This window comes from Perognathus longimembris, chromosome 9 (assembly GCF_023159225.1).
Source record: "Perognathus longimembris pacificus isolate PPM17 chromosome 9, ASM2315922v1, whole genome shotgun sequence".
In the NCBI taxonomy this organism is placed as follows: domain Eukaryota; kingdom Metazoa; phylum Chordata; class Mammalia; order Rodentia; family Heteromyidae; genus Perognathus; species Perognathus longimembris.
Window position 1 is genome coordinate 28,740,046 of NC_063169.1, and position 22,591 is coordinate 28,762,636.

Genomic DNA, 22,591 nt, shown 5'->3' on the forward strand with positions numbered 1-22,591 from the left:
TTTATGTGTGCAGTGCATCATGATTAATGTCACCTCTTTGAAAGGTTTACAACAATGCATCTCAGTCTGTTCCTGTTGATACAACAAAATGTCACAGCCTGGGCAATTCATAAAGAACAGAAAGTATATGTATTATCTTCTAGAAGATAAGAAATCCAAGAAGGTAGTACCAGCATTCTATGTCTGGTGAGAACCTTCTGCATGCGTCTTCACATGGTTAAGAAAAAGAGCATTATAGAGAAATGAACAGGCACAGATTCCATCCATCCACTTAAAGGTCCCATCTCTTAATACTATTCCACTGAGCAATGAATTCAGCATGAATTTTGGAAGGATATACAACATTCATACCACAGCAGCCCAGTATACCCACACCATATTACAGTTATAATAGGAACTGGCTCTCCAAATTGAATACTGTAGAACCAACTTGACATTCTCATTAATTTCCAAGTCTTTAGACACAAACAATTACAATTAGAAGGGAGTAATTATATTGAATCATCATCCCACCCAGGCATGGAAGAAAACAATTGTCACGATAACTCATATATGAGTGTATGATTACTAATAACTATTAAACCATTATCTAGCTAATTATTCATTTCATAAAAAGTATATAAAGAAAGCAGTCAAATAGGAACTGTGACTTCATATAAATGTATACTCTACTTGTTTTTGAAGTGAAAAGAACTTAATGAGAGGGTCTTCTGGAAAAAATTACATTTCACAAAATGATTTTCAAGTGTATGAATTCAAATCAGCTGAAAATTAAAGAACAAAAGAATGTAAATTTAGAAAAATTAAAACCTAATTCATGAATCATCCTGCTCTTCACTCCTAAAATATTTAACTTCACATGATACTAAGCTTTGTGTTTCAGACTTTAATTTAAAAAAAGGCAAATTTGAAACTTCAGATTTTATTGCAAAAGACATATGGCTGAGCTATATTTATAGATATGAAATGAAAATTGGATAGAAAGGCAATTTTTTATCAATGTCAGGTGACAGTATACCAACACTTATTTTTTCACTACTGAAGTACCAGGACTTACTGAAATTCACAGAGCATTTTCATTCGCTTTTAGAAGCTTTTAGATTTCCCCCCTTATTTCTTCAAAAATGCTCTCATTATTCAAGAAAAGGTTGTTGATTCTCTGTATTCTAAATTTGTGGGGGGTTTTCCCTGTTGAGTTCTAGTTTTACTGAATTTTTGTCAAATAGAACACAGGGAATCATTTCAATTTTCTCTTTCTTTTTGACCAAGAAATACTGATTTATAATATTAAAAATTCTTCACTACATAAAAAGAACTTCAATCACAGGGAAAGAATATCTAGCTGCTACTTTCTCCAGAAATGTAAACTAAAGACATAATTGTGGCTGTCTGGCATTGGGATATCTTCTGGCTGGCTCTCTGGGAGCATTCACATGCTCAGTGACTCCTTTTCTCACATCTTCTACATTCAGGTGCATAACCATTCAAAATAAATTTTCATATATTTTCAGACTTGCATTGTGTCATAAGCCCACAACATGTGTTGGGAAAATTTCATTGCCAGAAAAGAATGTATACTATATAGATGCTAGTTGAAATCCTATGTAGATGCTAAAATCCATTTGGTCTAAGTGGCATTTAATTCTGAGGTTTCTTTGTTGACTTACTTTTTCTGGATGGTCTATCTAGTGGTGAGAATGTGTTGGGGTCTGTCTTTGTTTTGAAGTCCAGTTGTATTTGTTTAATGAAGTCGATACACCAGTATTTTGTGTCTATTATTAATTATTGCATTTTCTTCATGATGGATTGTTCTCTTCATTAATAAAAGGTGACCTTCTCTGTCTCTTTGGACTAATTTTGGTTTGCAGTCTACTTTGTGAGTTATGAGTTTCATATATCCAGACCATGTTACAGGTACATCAGGAATTGGCTGCTTCCTGAGGTCCATTGGTGTGAAAGGGCTTTTCCCACACTTCCTCCATAAGTCAATGTAATTTCTTACAGGCAACCAATGGTCAGGTCTTGCTTTGTAGTTCTTTGTCACTCTGCATCTTTAAATGGACATGAGCAGCACTCAGTAATATTCTTGGAAAGTATGTAGTATTTCCTGACATTTTGTTGTTGATTATTTCCTACTCTTCATATGCTTTTCTATTCATCTGGGGAGATTTATTTACTTCCCATTGTCATGGTTACATTTATGTATAGTATTCCTTTGAGAATTTTCTACTGTACTAGTTTAGTGGTTGTAATTAGAACAAAAAGGGAAGAGAAAGAAATCAGATAGGAAGGAAAAATAGGAAGGAATAAGTGAAGTTATTCCTGTTTGCAGATGACACGATTCTACACTTAAAGAACTCTAGAGTTTGCCCTAAAACTCTGATAAAAATAGTTTGACAAAATAGCAATTTATAAAATCAACATTCAGGCCAGGATCCAGTGGCTCACAACTGTAATCTTATATACTCAGGAGGCTGAGGTCTGGAGAATCATAGTTTGAAGCCAGCCTCATCAGAATATTCTGTGAGACATAGTCTCCAATTTATCAGCAAAAAGCCATACTTACTACATGGCTTCAGTGGTAGAGTGCCAGCCACAAGCAAAGAAGTTAAATGATCAAGAGGCCCTGAGTTCAAGTCCTAGTACTAACAAAGAAATCAACATACAACAATCAGTAGTGCTTCCATGTACCAAAGTGAACAGTCAGAGAGAGAAATCAAGGAAACAATTGTATTCACAATAGTCTCATCAAGCAAACAAAAAGTAACCTCTGGTATACATAATTAAGTAGATCAAAGCTCTACATGATGAAAACTAAGAAACCTTAAAGAAAAAAATTGAAGAAGACACCAGAAGATAGAAAGATGGCCCAGGTTCATGGTCTAAGAGAACTCGTGTTGCTTTATCTATCTTACTTTCCATAACAGTCTGCTCAAATTGTAGCAAATTTGGCTTTTTTTATGAGTCCTTTTGAAATCTAGATTAACATTTTAGAAGGCTTTTGCTTTCTTTCTTTCTTTTTTTTTTTTTTTTTGGCCAGTCCTGGGCCTTGGACTCAGGGCCTGAGCACTGTCCCTGGCTTCTTTTTTTTGCTCAAGGCTAGCACTCTGCCACTTGAGCCACAGCGCCGCTTCTGGCCGTTTTCTGTATATGTGGTGCTGGGGACTCGAACCTAGGGCCTCGTGTATCCGAGGCAGGCACTCTTGCCACTAGGCTATCTCCCCAGCCCGGCTTTTGCTTTCTTAAGCCCCAAAACGTTCCAGATTCATCTTATACTTTTTTAAGTTTAGTAATTTTCAATTGTTTTATTTTTTATTTTTATTTTTAAATTTTTATTGTCAAGGTGAAGTTCAGCGGGGTTACAGTTACATATTACAGTTACATAGTGAGTACATTTCTTATCCAACTTGTTACCTCCTCCCTTATTTTTCTCTCACTTTCTCACCTCCCCAATCTTCCCCCCGGCCTGAGCTGTACAGTTAGTTTACAACATACTGTCTTGTAAATAGTGCTGTTGCATTGCCTTCCCTTTTACACATTGTCTCACCATTTTAATGTTCTCCTTCCCTTCCTTTCCCTTTCCTAATTCAGATAGACATATATAAAATACCCAGGGTGCCAGAATCAAATACAGTGATAACAGGGACTAAGTCGTAGGGAAGATGAACAGAAGGAAAAAATAATTTTACATAGTACACTAAAAATAACATCAATGATAAACCACTTGTTTCCATATGTTGGAGATCATTTCACTTAGTACCATCTTATATTATCATATATACATAGTTACTGAGCTATTTTGGTCATATGTTAGGATGTAGATGTGTACTAATAATTACCAATGAAGGAAACCATAGGATTTATGTCTTTTTGGGTTTGGCTCACTGATTCACTTAGTATGTTTTTTTTTTCTAAATCTTTCCATTTTCTTACTAATGGAGTGATGCCATTATTTCTGATGGATGCTTAAAATTCCATTGTGTATGTGTACCACAATTTCTTGATCCATTCATCTATTGAGGAGCATCTGGGCACCTGACGCTGCCACCACAGCAATTACACTATTTCTTCTTCAGATCAGTCACTTCTCCAGAGACCTGACTCCTTTTACTGGAAAATAGTGCTAGAGACAAACAGAAAAGTGTTGGGTGCCTTGCATGTGAGCCCCAGGATCACAGGGATTTTAGCTAACAAAGAACAGTTCTGAAAAGTCAGAGATGATGGAAGTATTTCTAATTAATCAACAGTACTGATTTTAGTATGCCTATTTATGTCTATCATTAAACTTTATTTATCCTTAGGCTGAAGCTTGCATCTGGAAATTAGTAACATAATTTATCCAAATACAAAATGTTTGAAATAACATTGTCTCTAGTAACATTTGACATGTTCAATATAGTTCAAACATATATTTTCATTCTTAGAATGTGCTATTCTAAGAACATGCACTTGACACAATGTTACTCCTGAAGGTTGTATAACCACTCATGTAGTGTTTACATTTATTCAATGACTAAATTTTATTTTATTGTTTTAACTCAAAAGTGTGTCATGATACTGTTAAATTCACAGAAAAGAACAACTTCCAGGGAAAGTATTCACACAGGAATATTTGCACTGGAATCAGATTTTCTATTTACTTTGAGAACTTGAAAATGAACTCTCTAAGTTCTGTAAGATTTTTGTTTCACTGAATTTACATCCATACACATAGTAGAGTTTCTGCTACACCAAAAGCACTCAAGGTTTAGTTAAAAATTAGGATTTCACTTGCCAAGTGAAGCAATTGTGTCTTTTTTCCTCAAACATTTCATCATATTACCAACTGCATATTTTCATGAGTCAATTCAATTTTTAGAATTAACCTTTTCATTTTGAGAACATCATATTTTCACATATACTTGTAAGAAACAGTACCATTACAAATAAGGCCATTATGGTAGTCATGTACAGGTGGGCTTTTCTTTTTTTGCATTTTGTGGAATATGTTTATGTTGTTTAAGAAATACTTGGATAGCCCCAGACACTGAATTTTGCTCCTACATTATGAAATAAACTTATATAGATTTGTGTTTACACTTTTACTTCAATAGAACCACATAGATAATTTTGAATGTAGCATGAGGATTAACTTCTTTTTCTGCCCACAGATGTTTAACTGCTAGCACCATTAATTGAAATGTTTATTTCCTCCATTCAATTGTTTTAGCACCTTGGACACATTTGTAGAGAACTCATTTTTAAATTATTAGTTTGCACTATTTTCCTTATTTATTTTTATTTTTACTTTTTAAATTCTAATTTATTGTCAAAGTCATGCACAGAGAGGTTACAGTTTCCTACATTAGGCCTTGGGTACATTTCTTGTACTGTTTGTTAACTCCTCCCTCATTCCCCCCTCCCCCTCCCTCCTTCCCTCTCCCCCCATGAGTTGTTTAGTTGGTTTACACCAAATGGTTTTGCAAGTATTGATTTTGGAGTCTTTGTCTTTTTATCATTTGTCTCTCAATTTTGATATTCCCTTTCACTTTCCTAGTACTAATACCAGTATGTACAGTTTCAGTGAAATCAAATAAGATTCAGTGATAGTGCAGGTACAACCACAGGAAGGGGATAAAAGAGGATCATCAACAATAGAAGCTGCAGTTTCACATAGCATGTTGAAAGTAATTACAACAGAGAAATAACACTTGTTTCCATAACACAGAGTTCATTTCACTCAGCATCATCTTATGCATTCATAAGGGCATAGCTATTAGGTTCTTGTGATCCTGTGCTGTGGCTAGCTTAAACCTTTGCTAATTATTCCCCATGAGGGAGACCATAGAGTCCATGTTTCTTTGGGTCTGGCTCACTTCACTTAGTATAATTTTCCAAGTCCTTCCATTTCCTTATGAATGGGGCAAGGTCATTCTTTCTGATAGAAGCATAAAATTCCATTGTGTATGCATACCAAATTTTCCTGATCCATTTGTCTACTGAGTGGCATCTGGGTTGGTTACATAATTTAGCTATGACAAATTGTACTGCATTGAACATTGTTGTGCTGGTGGCTTTAGTGTGTTCTTGTTTGTGGTCTTTTGGGTAGATGCCCAAAAGTGGGGCTGCTGGGTCAAAGGAGAGCTCTATGTTTAGCCTTCTGAGGAATCTCCATTTTCCAGAGTGGCTGAACCAGTTTACTTTCCTACCAAAAATGAAGTAGGGTTCCCTTTTGGCCACACCCCCTCCAGCATTTGTTATTGTTAGTTTTCTTGATAAAGGACATTCTTACTGGGGTGAAGTGGAATCTCCATGTTTTTTTTTTTTTTTGGCCAGTCCTGGGCCTTGGACTCAGGGCCTGAGCACTGTCCCTGGCTTCTTCCCGCTCAAGGCTAGCACTCTGCCACTTGAGCCACAGCGCCGTTTCTGGCCGTTTTCTGTATATGTGGTGCTGGGGAATCGAACCTAGGGCCTCGTGTATCCGAGGCAGGCACTCTTGCCACTAGGCTATATCCCCAGCCCCTCCATGTTGTTTTGACTTGCATTTATTTTATGGCCAGTGTTGTAGAGCACTTTTTCATATGTCTCGTAGCCATTTTCATTTTCTCATCAGAGAAGTCTCATTTTAAGTCTTTTGCCCAATTGTTGAGGGGCCTGTTGGTTCTTTGCCATTTTGTTTTGGAGGAATTTAATTTAGTTCTGCATATATTTTAGATATGAGGGGTCTGTCCGTTGTATGGCCGGTAAAGATCTTTTCCCAATCTGTGGGCTTTCTGTTTATCTTGGGAGCTATGTCCTTTGCCTTGCAGAAGCTCTGCAGTTTGATACAGTCCCTTTTGCCCATCCTTTCTTTGATTTGTAGTATTTCTGGATCATTGTTAAGGAAGTTTCATCCTGTGCCAAGGAGCCCAAGTGTTTCTCCTACTCCTTCTAGTGGTATTTTCAGGTATCTGTTTTTATTTGGAGGTCCTTGAACCATTTGGAATTGTTCTTTTTGCAGGGTGATGTATAAGGATCTAGTTTTTGTTGCAGGTGTTGAACCAATTTTGCCAGCCTAAATCTGTACTAATTAGTCCCAATAAGGGAGACCAAAGAGTCCATGTTTCTTTGCGTCTGGCTCACTTCACTTAGTATAATTTTTTCCAAGTCCTTCCATTTCCTTACAAATCGGACAATGTCATTCTTTCTGACAGAGGCATAAAATTCCATTGTGTATATGTACCACATTTTCCTGATCCATTCGTCTACTGAGGGGCATCTGGGTTGGTTCCACATTCTCACTATGACAAATTGTGCTGCGATGAACATTGTTGTGCTGGTGGCATTACTGTGATTTTGTTTGTGGTCTTTTGGATAGATAACCAAAAGTGGAGCTGCTGGGTCATAGGGGAGTTCTATATTTAGCCTTCTGAGGAATCTCCATACTGCTTGCCAGAGTGGCTGAACCAGTTTACATTCCCACCAACAATGAAGTAGGGTTCCCTTTTGGCCACATCCCCTCCAACAATTGATATTGTTAATTTTCTTGATATATGACATTCTTACTGTGGTGAGATGGAATCTCAATGTTGTTTTGGTTTGCATTTCTTTTATGGCCAGTGATGTAGAGCATTTTTTCATATGTCTCTTGGCCATTCTCATTTCCTCATCAGAGAAGTCTCTTTGTAAGTCTTTAGCCCACTTGATGAGGGGGCTATTGGTTCTTTGTGGTTTTGTTTTCGAAGAAGGTAATTTTTATAGTTCTGCATATAGTTTAGATATGAGGCCTTTGTCTGTTGAATGTCCGGTAAAGATATTCTCCCAGTCTGTGGGCTTTCTGTTTATCTTGCGAGCTATGTCCTTTGACATGCAGTAGTTCTGCAGTTTGATGCAGTCCCATTTGTCCAACCTTTCTTTGATTTGTAGCCTTTCTGGGTCTTTGTTAAGGAAGTTCCATGCTGCGCCAAGGAGCCCAAGTGTTTCTCCTACTCCTTCCTTTAGTGTTTTCAGGGTGTCTGTTTTGATTTTGAGGTCTTTAATCCATTTGGAATTGATTTTGGTGCAGGGTGATATATAAGGATCTAGTTTTAGTTTATTGCATGTGTCTTGAGCCAGTTTTGCCAGCACCACTTGTTAAAGAAGCTATCTTTCTTCCATACTATTGTTTTTGCTCCTTTATCAAAGATTAAGTAGGCATAGTTCTGTGGGTTTATTTATGGGTCTTCAATTCTGTTCCATTGGTCTTCAGGCCTGTTCCGGTGCCAATACCAAGCTGTTTATATTACTATAGCTTTATAATACAGCTTGAAGTTGGGTATTGTAATTCATCCAGCACTGTTCTTTCTGCTTAGGATTGTTTTTGCTATTCTAGGTCTTTTATTGTTCCATATGAATTTCTGGATTGCTTCCTCTATTTCATTAAAAAATGATGTTGGGATATTAATGGGTATGTCATTGAATTTGTAGATAGCCTTTGGCAATATTGCCATTTTGATTATATTAATCCTCCCAATCCAGGAGCATGGGAGGTTTTTCCATTTCCTTAGTTCTGACTTAATTTCGTTTTACAGTTCTCCTCAAAGAGGTCTTTCACTTCTTTGGTTAAGGTTATTCCTAGGTATTTTATGTTTTGGGGGGGGCTATTGCAAAAGGAGTTACTTTCCTGATTTCAGCCTCGGTCTTCGAGTCGTTAGCATAGAGAAAGGCCGTTGATTTTTGAAGGTTTATTTTATATCCTGCAACTTTGCCAAAGTTTTGGATCAGCTCTAGTAGCTTGGGGCTAGAGACTATGGGATTCTTTAGGTATAGGATCATGTCATCTGTGAAGAGAGAAAGTTTAACTTCGTCTTTTCCTATTTGGACCCGCTTTATATTTTCTTCTTGCCTAATTGCTCTGGCTAGGAATTCCAGTACTATGTTGAAGAGCAGGGGAGAGAATGGACATCCCTGCCTTGTTCCTGATTTTAAAGGGAATGGCTTTAGTTTTTCACCATTTAGAGTTATGCTTGCTGTTGGTTTGTCATAACCTGCCTTGATTATATTCAGGAATATTCCCTGGAATCCCAGTTTTTCCAGGGCTTTTAGGATAAATGGGTGCTGGATTTTATCAAACGCTTTTTCTGCATCCAGAGATAAAACTATGTGGTTCTTTAGCTTGCTCCTGTTGATGTGGTGGATTACAATAATTGACTTGCGTATATTAAACCAACTTTGCATCCCTGGGATGATACCAGTTTGATCGTGGTGTATGATTTTTTTTGATGACCTGTTGAAGTCGATTGGCCAGAATTTTGTTGAGAATTTTCGCGTCTATGTTCATCAGGGAGATTGGTCTGTAGTCCTATTTCTGTGATGAGTCTCTGCCTGGTTTTGGGATGAGGGTTATACTGGCTTCATAGAATGAGTCTGGTAGTGAATGTTCTCTTTCTATTTCATTGAAGAGTTTGAGAAATATTGGTGTGAGTTCTGTTTTGAAGGCCTTGTAGAATTCTGCAGTGAATCCGTCTGGACCTGGGCTTTTCTTGCATGGGAGATCATTTATTGCTGTTTCTATTTCAATACTGGATATGGGTCTGTTTAGAAGGTTTAAATGTTCATGGTTCAGTTTGGGGATATGAATTTTTTCTAGGAAATCATCCATTTCTTCCAAGTTCTCGAATTTGTTGGCATAAAGGTTTGCAAGATAGTCCCATATTATTTTCTGAATTTTGGTTATTTCTGTGGTGATGTTACCTGTTTCATCTCTTATCTTGTTTATTTGAGTGTGTTGCCTTCGTTTTTTGGTCAGGTTTGCCAGGGGTCTGTCTATCTTGTAGATTTTTTCAAAGAACCAACTCTATGATTTGTTGATTCTTTCGATGGTTTTTTTCGTCCCTAACTGATTTAATTCTGATTTGATTTTAATTATTTGCTTCCATCTATTGACTTGGGTTTCGCTTGCTGTTCTCTCTCCAGAAAATTAAAGTGCTTCCTTAAATTATTGAGTTGCTGTTTCTCCAATTTGTTGATGTATGCACTCAGAGATATAAATTTTCCTCTGAGTACTGCCTTTGCTGTGTCCCAAAGGAGCTGGTACTTTGTGTCCTCAACTTGGTTGAAGTCCATAAACATTTAAATTTCCGTTTTAATTTCTTCAATGACCAACTGATGGTTCAGCAGTGTGTTGTTTAGTCTCCATGAATTGTAGGATTTTCTGTGGTGGCTGTTTGAATTGAGCTCTGATTTTATTCTATTGTGGTCTGAGAGAATGCAGGGAATGGTTTTGATACTTCTGAATTTGTACAGATTTTCTTGTGCCCTAAGATGTGATCTATTTTGGAGAATGTTCCATGTGCTGCCAAAAAGAATGTGTATTCTGTTGTTGCTGGGTGGAATATTCTGTAGATGTCAGTTAAGTCTAGTTGGTCTATGCAGTTATTAAGATCTGTGGTTTCTTTGTTCAGTTTTTGGAGTGTTGATCTGTCCAGAGGTGATAGTGGAGTGTTAAAATCTCCAACTATCAATGTGTTTGGGTCTATGAGTGTTTTTAGAGTCAGTAGTGTTTGTTTGATGAAGTTGGGGGCACCTGCATTTGGTGTGTAGATATTTAGAATGGTTATATCTTCCTGTAGGAGAGATCCCTTTACTAGTATGTAGTAGCCTTCTTTGTCTCTTCTTACCTTTTCTAATTTGAAGTCAGTTTTGTCTGATACTAGAATTGCAACTCCAGCCTGCTTCTGGGGGCCATTTGCTTGATAGATTTCATTCCAGCCTTTCACTTTTAGAAGATGTTTACTTTTGCTGGATAGATGTGTCTCTTGGAGGCAACAGAAAGATGGATCTTGATTTTTGATCCATCTTATGAGCCTATGTCGTTTGATTGGAAAATTGAGTCCATTAATGTTGAGAGTTAGGATTGAGAGATGATCATTTGTTCCTTTCATTATCACCATCTTGTTTAAAGCTGTGTCTTCCCATTTCTTGATCTGATGTTTACTATTTAGGGTACATTTCTCTGTCTGTATTGGGATCTTGATTATTTTCCGTGTATAGTACATCTTTGAGGATTTTCTGTAAAGCTGGTTTGGTGGAGATATATTGTTTCAGTTTTTCCTTACTGTGGAAGACTTTTATTTGACCTTCGCCTATGAATGAGAGTTTGGCTGGGTACAGAATTCCTGGTTGGTAGTTATTTTTATTTAGGGTTTGGTATACTTCATTCCAGGCTCTTCTTGCTTTCATGGCCTCTGTTGAGAAGTCTGGGGTAATTCTGATTGCTTTTCCTTTATATGTGATTGTTTTCTTCTACCTAACAGCTTTAAGGATTCTTTCCTTGTACTCTACTGATCCTGTTTTGATCACAATATGTCGGTGTTATGTCCTATTCTGGTCAGGTCGGTTTGGGGTTCTAAATGCTTCTTGTATCTGTATAGGCCTTTCCTTCTGGATATTTGGGAAGTTCTCAGCTAATATTCTGTTAAATAGGTTGCCTATCCCATTAACCTCTTTCTCCAAGTTTTCCTCAATACCTATTATCCTTAAATTGGGCTTCCTGATCGTGTCTTGAATCTCCTGTAGCGATCTGTTTTGTTGATTGGCCTGGATTTGTATTGATCTTTGATCTTTCTCCATAGAATCTAAGGAATCTTCAGCTCCTGAGATTCGATCCTCTGCTTCAGTTAGTCGGGACTGTATGCTAGCTACTTGATTTCAAATCTCTTTTCCTTCTGACTGGTCTTTCCTGATGATTTCCATGTCATTTCTTAGGTATTGTATGGACTTCTTTATTTCATTAACTTCATGACTTTGGTTTTGAGTGTTGTCTCTCAAATCTTTAAGCTGGGTAGCTGTCTTTTCATTTGACTCTTTAAGTTCATTTATCTTTCTATTTGTGGATGCCATGAAATTCTCCATTAATTTTTGCTTTGCCTCCTCACGCTCTAGAATAATTGACTGAAGAGATTCAAACTTTTTATTTATCATGTTTATCAGTAGACTTTGTAGAGCATTTTGGGGGTTCTCTTCTATGTCTTTGATTGACTGCTCTGCTTCCTGCTTGTTTTGAGTGGGGGATAAGACTTCATTGTTTGCCATCTTTCTTATGTTCCTTCTGCCCATTTGGATTGGGAATGCCAGTCTACTAGCACCTGTGAGCACCGTTTAAGACCCAAAGCAGCCCTTACCAAGCACTGTTGTGTAAATCTTACAAGTTCACAATTATAAACAGATACCTTGTATACCTGTCTGTAAAATTAGATTTGGTGTTCCTAAAGAATACAATTTCAGGGCTGGGGATATAGCCTAGTGGCAAGAGTGCCTGCCTCGGATACACGAGGCCCTAGTTTCGATTCCCCAGCACCACATATACAGAAAACGGCCAGAAGCAGTGCTGTGGCTCAAGTGGCAGAGTGCTAGCCTTGAGCGGGAAGAAGCCAGGGACGGTGCTCGGGCCCTGAGTCCAAGGCCCAGGACTGGTCAAAAAAAAAAAAATACAATTTCAATATAACAACCGATCCTGGGCCCTGTATTCAGTAGTTAGTTATTAACTGTTACAACCCTATAAGCAATTCTTGTTTTTATATTACATTCTTTTAGGACTGGCTTTCTCTATGAACCCCTTTGATTCACTTGGATTAAGCTGGGATACCCTCTATCCAATAACTAGGAGTCAATATAACCTGGAAGTCCAGGCAGTAAGTCAGGAGGGTAAGTTGGAGGTAGTAAAGAGAATAGATTAAAATGTATTGGGGGGGTGGTGATTTTGGTTTAGTTTCAGTGATGTGGAAATGTGGAGAAGAGTAGAATCAGTAGAAAGAACAAGGTTAAAATGATAGACAATGGAGTGTTAGCAGAAAAGAGTGGAGGTGTTATTTCTAGGAAAGTAATTTTTAAAGAAAGAGAACACAAAGAGAGAAATAAAGTAAAAATGCTGGAAGACAGATGCACAAAACAGAGAAAAATTATTTAAAAAAGAAAAAAAATAAAAAGAAAAAAACAGAAAAGGAACAACCCAAACAAACAACAAACAAACAAAAAAACTTGATAAAACAAACTGGTAAAAATGGAAAACAAACAAACAAACAAAAACAAACCAACGACATTTCAGAAGTCAAAAAATGAAAAAAAAATTTTTTTTTAAAGTTTAAAAAATGTTTGAAAAGAAAAAAAAATGGAGTCCTCCTTGTTTGGGTAGTCTTTCCCCAGTCTCGGGTTTCCTTGCAATGGTCTGCAGTCTATTTTCCTCATTGGCTGGTTTGACTTGATTTCAGTTTGCAAGGGGTGGGTCTGTTCTGACCCTTCTCCCCTGTTGGTGCAATCCTGGGTCTCTGTGGTTCGCACAGCTTGCAGGTAGGCCTCTATAGATGGGGATGTGAGCAGTCTCAGGAACTGTGGCTCCTCTGTGTGCTGTGGGGCCACAGCCTTTGATGCCTGGCTTTGAATCGGCCGTGGACTCAGCAGGGCGGGGCTCCTCTGGCCTGTTTTACCCAGCTATGAGTTGCTTACCTGGGTGGGGAGGCCTCCTTGGTAGAGGTGGTTATGGAATGCAGCTCCATTTTTGGCTGGGAATTGGGCTTTCTCTGTGAAGGGACCGTTTAACTGTCTCAGGAACTATTTGTTCCCCCATCTGGTATTTCCGTGGCGCTGGGAGCTGCTCGCCGCATTTAGAAATTCCGGCCCGCAGGATGGGGCACCTCTGGCTAAGCTGAGGCCCAGGACACGCCTCCCACCAGGGCAGGGGGCGTTCTCCTTGGCGGAGCTGGCTCTCACTGGTCGGTCCCTCTTGCCCTTTTCAAAGATGACTCCTTTGACCTTGCTTTCCCCAGGCCCGCTTTAGTTCCAATCTGGTCTGACCCTATGCCAGTGGCAAAGATGGCACTTTGCTCTGGCGGTGAGAGAAGAGCTGCCTTCCAGAAGCTGCTCTGTGGGCATGAGTGAGAATATCTTTCGTGTGGTACTCATGCTTTCTCTGCGATTTCAGGTTGTCCGTGCTCAGCCGCCATCTGGAGGATTCCTCCCTGGTCTATGCTGTGTGCTTTAGCCGCACGGAGTGCAGGTTGCTGTGCCGGGTGCTCTGCCGGCACTGGTGCGGGCGGGACGCTGCCCGGAGCTCAAATCTGTGTTTTCAGACAAGCTAAGTCAATTTTTCCTTCCTGGCCAGAATCCCTGTACTGTTAGAACTTACTCTGGCTGTCTTTGTAGGAGTAAAAATTTTTATGGGGTGAGAAAACTGCGATGTCGGAGGGAGCTCAGCTAGGGCTCTGCTGCTCCTCCTCCGCCGTCTTCCCGGAAGTCCCAACCTTTTGAGGGTTTATTTTATATCCAGCTACTTTGCCAAAGTTTTAGCTCAGCTCTAGTAGCATGGAAATAGAGTCTATGGGGATCTCTAGGTATAGGATCATGTCATCTGCAAAGAGAGAAAGTTTAGGTTCATCTTTTCCTATTTGGATCCCCTTTATGTTTTCTTCTTGCCTAATTGTTCTGGCTAGGAATTCTAGTACTATGTTGAAGAGGAAGGGAGAGAACAGACATTCCTGTCTTGCTCCTGATTTTAAAGGGAATGGCTTTAGCTTTTCATGTTTAGAATTATGTTCACTGTTGGCTTGTCATAAACTGCCTTTATTATATTCAGGAGTGCTCCCTGGGATCCCAATTTTTCCAGGGCTTTTATCATAAATGGGTGCTGGATTTTATCGAATGGTTTTTCCAGATCCAGAGATATAACCATGTGATTCTTTACTTCACTCCGTTTGATGTGGTGGATTATATTAATTAACTTACGTGTATTGTAACTTTGCATCCGTGGGATGAATCCAGTTTGATCAGGGTGTATGATTTTTTTTGATGACCTGTTGAAGTCAATTGGCCAGAATTTTGTTGATAATTTTTGCATCAATGTTCATCAGGGAAATCGGTCTATCTTTCTCTTTCCGTGATGAGTTCTTGCCTGGTTTTGGGATGAGGATTATACTGGCTTCATAGAAAGTGTTTGGTAGTGAACTTTCTCTTTCAATTTCATTGAAGAGTTTGAGAAATATTGGTGTGAGTTCTGTTTTGAAGGCGTTGTAGAATTCTGGTGTGAATCCACTGGACCTGGGCTTTTCTTGGATGGGAGATCTCTTATTGCCGTTTCTATTTCAATGCTGGACATGGGTCTGTTTAGAAGGTTTAAATCTTCATGGTTGAGTTTGGGGACATCAATTTTTGCTAGGAAATTGTCCATTTCTTCCAGGTTCTTGAATTTGTTGGCATAAAGGTTTCAAAATAGTCCCTTATTGTCTTTTGAATTTTGGTTGTTTCTGTGGTGATGTTACCTGTTTCATCTCTGATCTTGTTTATTTTGGTGTGCTGCCTTCGCTTTTTGGGCATGTTTGCTAGGAGTATTTCTAAGTTGTTAATTTTTTCGAAGAACCAACTCTTTTTTTTGCTGATTCTTTCGATTTTTTTTTGTCTCTAGTTCATTTAATTCTGATTTGATTTTAATTATTTACTTCTGTCTATTGGCTTCGGGTTTGGCTTGTTCTCTTTCAAGGAGATTAATGTGCTTCCTTAAGTTGTTGAATTCCTGTTTCTCCAGTTTGTTGTTGTAGGCACTCAGAGATATAAATTTTCCTCTGTGTCACAGCCTTTGCTGTGTCCCAAAGATGCTGGTATTTTGTGTGCTCATTTTGGTTTAATTCCTTAAACATTTGAATTTCTTTGCTAATTTCTTCAATGGCCCACGGATGGTTCAACAGTGTGTTGTTTAGTCTCCATGAATTGTAGGATTTTCTGTGGTGGCCGTTTGACTTGAGGTTTAATTTTATTTCATTGTGGTCTGAGAGAATGCAGGGAATTATTTCAATACTTCTGAATTTCTACAGATTTTCTTGTGCCCTAAGATGTGATCTATTTTGGAGAATGTTCCATGTGCTGCTGAAAAGAATGTGTATTCTGTTGTTGCTGGGTGTAATATTCTGTAGATGTCGGTTAAGTCTAGTTGGTCTATGCAGTTGTTTAGTTCTGTGGTTTCTTTGCTAAGTTTTTGCATGTTGATTTGTTCAGAGGTGACAGTGGAGTGTTAAAGTCTCCAACTCTCAATGTGTTTGGTTCCGTGAGTGTTTTTTAGACTCAGTAGTGTTTGTTTGATGAAGTTGTGTGCTCCTGTATTTGGTGTGTAGATATTTAAGATTGTTATATCCTCCTGTAGGAGATATCCCTTTATTAGTATGTAGTAACCTTCTTTGTCTCTTCTTACCATTTTTAGTTTGAAGTCAAGTTTAACTGATACTAGGATTGCAACTGCAGCCTGCTTATGGGGGCTCTTTGGTTGGTAAATTGTATTCAAGCCTTTCGCTTTTAGAAGATGTTTGCTTTTGCTGGATAGGTGTGTCTCTTGGAGGCAGCAGAAAGATGGGTTTTGATTTTTGATCCAAATTAAGAGCCTATGTCGTGTGATTGAAGAATTAAGTCCATTAATGTTGAGAGTTAGGATTGAGAGATGATCATTTGTTCCTTTCATTATAGCTATCTTGTTAAAAGTTGTGTCTTCCCAATTCTTGATCTAATATTCTGATTTTCTAGGTAGGGTTCATTTCTCTGTCTGTATTGTGATCTTGATTATTTTCCCAGTGTAGTACATCTTTGAGGTTTTTCTGTAAAGCTGGTTTGGTGGAGCTATATTGTTTCAGTTTTTCCTTACTGTGGAAGATGTTTATTTGACCTTCGGCCATGAATGATAGTTTACCTGGGTATTGTATTCTTGGTTGATAGTTATTTTTATTTATGGTTTGGCATATCTCATTCCAGGCTCTCCTTGCTTTCATGGTGTCTGCTGAGAAGTCTGGGGTAGTTCTGATTGTTTTTCCTTTATATGTGATTATTTTCTTCTACCTAACAGCTTTAAGGATTCTTTCCTTGGATTCTATTGCTTCTGTTTTGATCACAATGTGTCGGGGGGTTGCCGTAAGCTGGTCTGGTCGATTTGGGGCTCTAAATGCTTCTTGTATCTGGATAGGCCTATCCTTCTGGATATTTGGGAAGTTCTTGGCTAATATTCTGTTAAATAGGTTGCCTATTCCATTGACTTCTTTCACTAGGTTTTCCTCAATACCTATTAGCCTTTAATTGGTCTTCCTGAGTGTGTCTTGGAGCTCATGGAGTGATTTGTTTTTTCTTTCATTTTTTTCTATACAATTATTTATACAAATTCAACAAAACTACAACTGAAACAGGGAAGGCCTAGGAAACACCACGTAATAATGGCACTTATGAATGCAGATCTTGACAAGTTGTGAACCTAAACAAGGACTTAATTTATGCCTTGAAGGAGAAAAAAGGGAATGCAAGGTCGTGTGGGACATCTATCTACTTTTTGACTCATGTTGTATAAATTAGACTATGTAGAATACAAAAGCTCATGCTGGAGCAAAACCCTCCTGAGTGCAAAGGCTCAAGTCTCAGTTGTGGAATTTGGAAGAAAAGATGAATTCTCTATAGAGGAAACCCAGCAAAGTGTCTTACTTGAGTATAATTTACATTTATTCACAACATGCTTGTGTAACTTCTTGCCGTACAAAGTGGGCTCTCAGCTTCCAGTTAAGCATGCTTTTTAGAGGAAGGTTGCAGCCCATGCTGTGTGACCTGGGCACATCGGTCCACATCTGTCCATGGCTCTGTTGCTGCTAAGTACAGGTTAAGTTCTATCCTACCTGAAGGAAACCAGGAAAGGTGGGTATCTCAAAACAATAAAAACACTGGTATGCAGTCAAACCTCGCATAAATAACCCTTTAACAATTTGTACAAAAATAGTTCTGCATAATGTAAGATGCAACAAAATCAAACTAATTGTGTTTAGATGGCAGCAGATGTGGTGTGTGGTCCATATTATGTTGATGCCAGAAACCCTGGCACTGCAAGGAACATGGCGTCCAAAGCAGACACACCACCAAGGAAAACCTCTAGGCTTGTAAGGGAATTTCTCCACAGTTTAGTCTCCTCTCTGCCAGGAATGACTTCTCTAAGCCGCCTCGGAAATGGTAGCACTGCAGTCACATTGCAGAAAGACCGAAGGTCGGGTCTGTCTGGCTTATCCCCCACAGCCTGGTGGGCGGCTTCTCCCTGGCAAGACTTGCAAACTGGAATCATCCTGTTGATCCATGTTCCGAAGGGAAGGAGAAGCCTTCGTTTCTCTTGTAGTCTCTCCTTCCCTCCCGGCCTGAGGACCCTCTGTATTTACACACTTGGCCTTGCACTAACTCAGTTTTTGTAGGAGTTTTTCTTCCACTTGCCCAAACTGGACACTCACTGACATCTCAGCTATGAACTGCTCACAGCCTTCCTTAGTGACTTGCTTGCAGTACCTCAGGTCATTATGACAGATATTCCATAGCGTTTGAAGAAGGACAGGCACTGGTCAGTGACCTTATTGCAGTTTGAGAGGTTAATCTCGGTCAGGGAGTCTCGGGTGGTGGTGCCGACTGCGGTGAGCTGGTTGATGGACTGGTCGGTGACGTGGTTACAGTAGCTGAGGTGGAGCTTGGACAGCAGGAGCATGTGGCAGGTGATGAGTCGCAGGAAGGCGTCTGTGATGTCCAGTCCAGCTAGACACAGCTCCACAATGCTGCGCAGCTTGCTCCGATTGTCCATCTGACCCGGCCTGTTATCTGTGGGTGGGGACAAGAGATCCCGCATCTGGGCGTCCTTTGGTCCTTCCACCCACTGGATGTCCAAGGTCCGGAGCAATGGACAGCTGGAGCTACAGAGGGCTGAGACAGCAACCCATGAGCAGCCAGATAGCACCAAGTCTCGAAGCCCAGGCAGCCGGTTAATGAGCCAGCTGAGCTGCTTCTTGGAGATATTGGTCCAGCTGAGGTCGAGGGAGATGGGCTGCCGCCTGATGATGCCGCTGAGCATCAGGGGTGTGATGGACTTGCAGTGGTTCAGGTCGATAGGGGTCCACAACAGCTTATTGCAGCACCAGCGGTTCCAGGTCCTGCAGATCTGCATGCAGACACACAGGTCCTGGTGGCTGAGGTAGCTGAAGACGGCCATCCACACCTCCCTGTGCATGACGTGGGCTGTCCCGTCATCAAGGGGCAGCGAGTCGGGCAGGGGGGCTGCTGGGGGGTGGTAGGATCACATGGGGCTCCATTTGGATGCACTTGGGTAGAGAAACCGAGGGCGGGGGCCGGGAGATGACCCGGGGTGGGCTGCGCAGGCCGGGCCCCAGTGGGTGCCACGGCTCCCGGGGGGTGACATTGAGCCCCTTGCTGAAGCGGTGGGGGCGCTCACAGAGGCCCGGGGGCCGCTTGGGCTCCTCGTTCTCACTCTCAGGCTCCGACTTGATGGGCTGGTGGTTCTGGTGGGCTGCTCTGTCTTCTGAATCTCATGGTTGAGCTCCTTACTCAGCTCCTTGCTCAGCTCCTTATTGGGTAGCCACCGTTTCCGGCGCATCTTCACCTTCTTTTTCTCCTCGGGGCCCTCTGCAACCTCCTTTCTGGGCCCCGCCTTCGGGGAGCTGGAGCGGGAATGGTCACTGTCCCATGTCTTCGGGGGGCACCTCGGGCAGGTCGTCCTCCGGCTCCTGCTTGAAGCGCCGCAGGGGCTTGTTGGCCAGTGCCAGCCGGTCCTCTGTGTTCTTCCACAATCGTCGCTTTTTCCTGAAAAGCTTATCTTCTTTGCCAGGTTTTAGCTGCTGCTGGAAGTAAGTGAGACTGGATCTCCACCAGGGGCTGAGCCTGCTGCCTCAGCAGGCAGAGAGGTGAGAGGAGGACCCTGGGGACGTTTGAAGCGTTGAGGCGCGCTTGTGTCTGCTCAGCTCTTGGGGCTTCTCATACTTCCGCTTTCTCCGTAGGTGCACATCATCAGACTTTCGGCGCAAGACACCATCTGGGGGTGCCTTCTTGGGGTGCTCGTCTGATTTGCGCCGGGCGCCTCCTCACACTTACTGCTCCGCTTGACAGGCTCCTGCCCTTCTTTGTGGTCCCGCTTCATCTTCTGCTCCTTGTGCAGGGAGCCGGGCAGGTTGGAGGCATACTTAAAACCAGGGCCACGCTTTTGTTTCCGGTCTTGCCAGCATGGTTGGACTTGGGACACTCCCAGCAGTTGGGAAGCTCGTCGTTGACCACTCCCTCTGACTCCTTAATCTTAAGGCATCCAGGGTGGATGATCTCGCTGCAGATGGAGCACTCCATGAGCATGAGGTTAAACTTGCCCTCCTCCTCTTCCACTGTGTCCTCCTTCCCTGCCTCGCCACACACAAGGCACACGGCAGTGTGGGGCAGCACTGACGCGATGCACTGGCACGATGCACAGCCTCATGATGCAGCTCTGCTTCATCTGCCCAGGGCCTCCAAACTTCTTCATGTCCTTGCAGAAGTGGCACTCTCCACACTCCATCCGCAGGCAGGCCTCGCACTTGCGGCATCGCGTCCGGCGCCGGCGAGCTCCTGCCATGGTGCGGTTGGCAGCCAATTTCTCGGCGGAGGCTGGGCCCAGCTTGCCCTTGGGCCGACACACTGCCCGGTTCTGGTCCAGCTTTGATTCATAGTGTCGTCCTCGGCGCTCACGGACATGGCCATGGTTCATGGTGGGCCCCGGCTGGGGCACGCTGACTTGGCCAGAGAGGACCGGCAGGGCGGGGCCGGCAGGGGGCGGGGCATTCCGATCTGTTTTTCTACTGGATTGGTTTTGTATTTTTTTTTTTTTAATCTTTCTCCATAGATTCTAGGGAATCTTTAGCTCCTGAGATTCGATCCTCTACTTCATCTAGTCTGGACTGTAGGCTATCTACTTGGTTTCGAATCTCTTTTCCTTCTGACTGTTTTTTCCTGATGATTTCCATGTCTTTGCTATAATTTTCTCTTAGGTCCTGCATGGACTTCTTTACTTCATTAATTTGGTTCTGAGTGCTGTCTCTCAAATCTTTTAGCTGGGTAACTATCTTTTCATTTGACTCTTGAATTTCATTTATCTTTCTATTTGTGGAGGCCATGAAATTCTGTATTAATTTTTGGTGTGCCTCCTCATGCTCTAGAATAGTTGACTGAAGAGATTCAAACTTGTCATTTAACATTTTTATCATTAGACTTTGTAGAGCATTTTTCCTTTTTGGCCAGAATGCCTATACTGTTATAACTTACTTGGGCTGTCTTTCTAGGAGTAAAAGTTTCTCTGGAGTGGTAAAACTGGGATGTTGGAGGGAGCTTAGCTAGGGCTCTGGTGCCCCTTTGCTGTCTTCCTGGAAGTCCACTAGTTTCCTTATATCTTACATTCTGTGTGAATATTTTTAGGATTTGGCTTCTATTGCTTTGGAATTTGGAGTCTGTCTCTCTGTTTCTCTCTGTATGTGTGTTTCTGTCTGTCTCTGTGACTCTCTAATGCAGGCACTGGGATTTGAACTCAGGGCCTCATATTCTTTTCCTTACAGTTGGTGCTCTACCACCAATAGAGACACACCTCTATTTCTAGCTTGTTTCTGGTTAGTTGGAGGTAAGAGTCTCTTAGATTTTGTCTGCCTGGGCTGGCTTTCAATACTGATCTTCAGCTATTAGCCTACAGACTAACCAGAATGATAATGTGAGCCTCTAGTCCCTGGATGATTGTATCTCATTATGCAGCTTTTTCATGGTTACTGTAGGTATATTATAGATACATAAACTATCACAGACTACATGTGCCATTAGTTTAGTGAGCTAAAATAAATTGTAGAAATCTTATAATTTTTATGCTTTAAGCTTCCTATGTATAATTGTTAAAATAGGGCTTCTATATCCTTTTAAAACTACATTGCTATTAAATTTTTTGCTTCAATCATCAAACATGATTATAAATCTCAGAAAAAGAAGGAAAGTCTGTTGTGTGAACCTTTATCTTTATTTTTATTTTTTATTTTTTGGCCAGTCCTGGGGCTGAACTCAGGTCCTGAGCACTATCCCTGGGTTCATTTTGCTCAAGGCTAGCACTCTTCCAACTTGAGCCACAGTGCCACTTCTGGTCTTTTCTATATATGTGTTGCTGAGGAATCAAACCTAGGGCTTCATATATACGAGACAAGCACTCTTGCCACTAGGCCATATTCACAGCCCTTTTATTTTTATTTACTATGTTTATGTTTTCCATCCTCAGTTTCCAAATTTTCTTATTTTAATGTATTTTCTTCCTATTGAGAAAGGTTCATTTAGTTATTTCTTTTGTAAAGGACTGCTTATGAAAGTTATTTGTCTGACAATGCCTTGGTTTCCCTTTCATTCCTGAAGGAGATTCTCATAAGCACAGGATTAGGAGTCACTATTTGTTTAGACATATAAAAACCACTGTATCATTTCATTCTTCATGGTTGTTTCATTTCCATTGGCAATGCTTTGGTTTGCACTTGGGGCCTTGCACTTACTAGGCAGGTGCTCTGCTGCTTGAGCCACACCCTCATCCCTTTGCTTTCACTAGTTTTCAGGGATGGTCTCACTTTTCTTCTGTGCACGTGCTTGGAATGCGATCTTCCCTCCTTATTCTTGGATGCCAGGCATATAACCACCCCCAGCTTATTGACTTGATATGATGTCTTTTTACCCTTTTGTCTGAGCTAGACTTGAACCAGGATTCTCCTGATCTCTACCTTCTGAACGATTATGGGCTCGAGCCACTGTACTTGACCAATTTCTTGTGATTTCTAAGGAT

At 40.8% G+C, this 22,591-nt stretch overlaps 1 pseudogene; it reads right to left on the reverse strand.

The window, feature by feature from the left end:
• Window positions 1-17,899: 17,899 nt before the first annotated feature.
• Window positions 17,900-20,496, reverse strand: LOC125357667 (annotated as a pseudogene).
• Window positions 20,497-22,591: the final 2,095 nt, after the last annotated feature.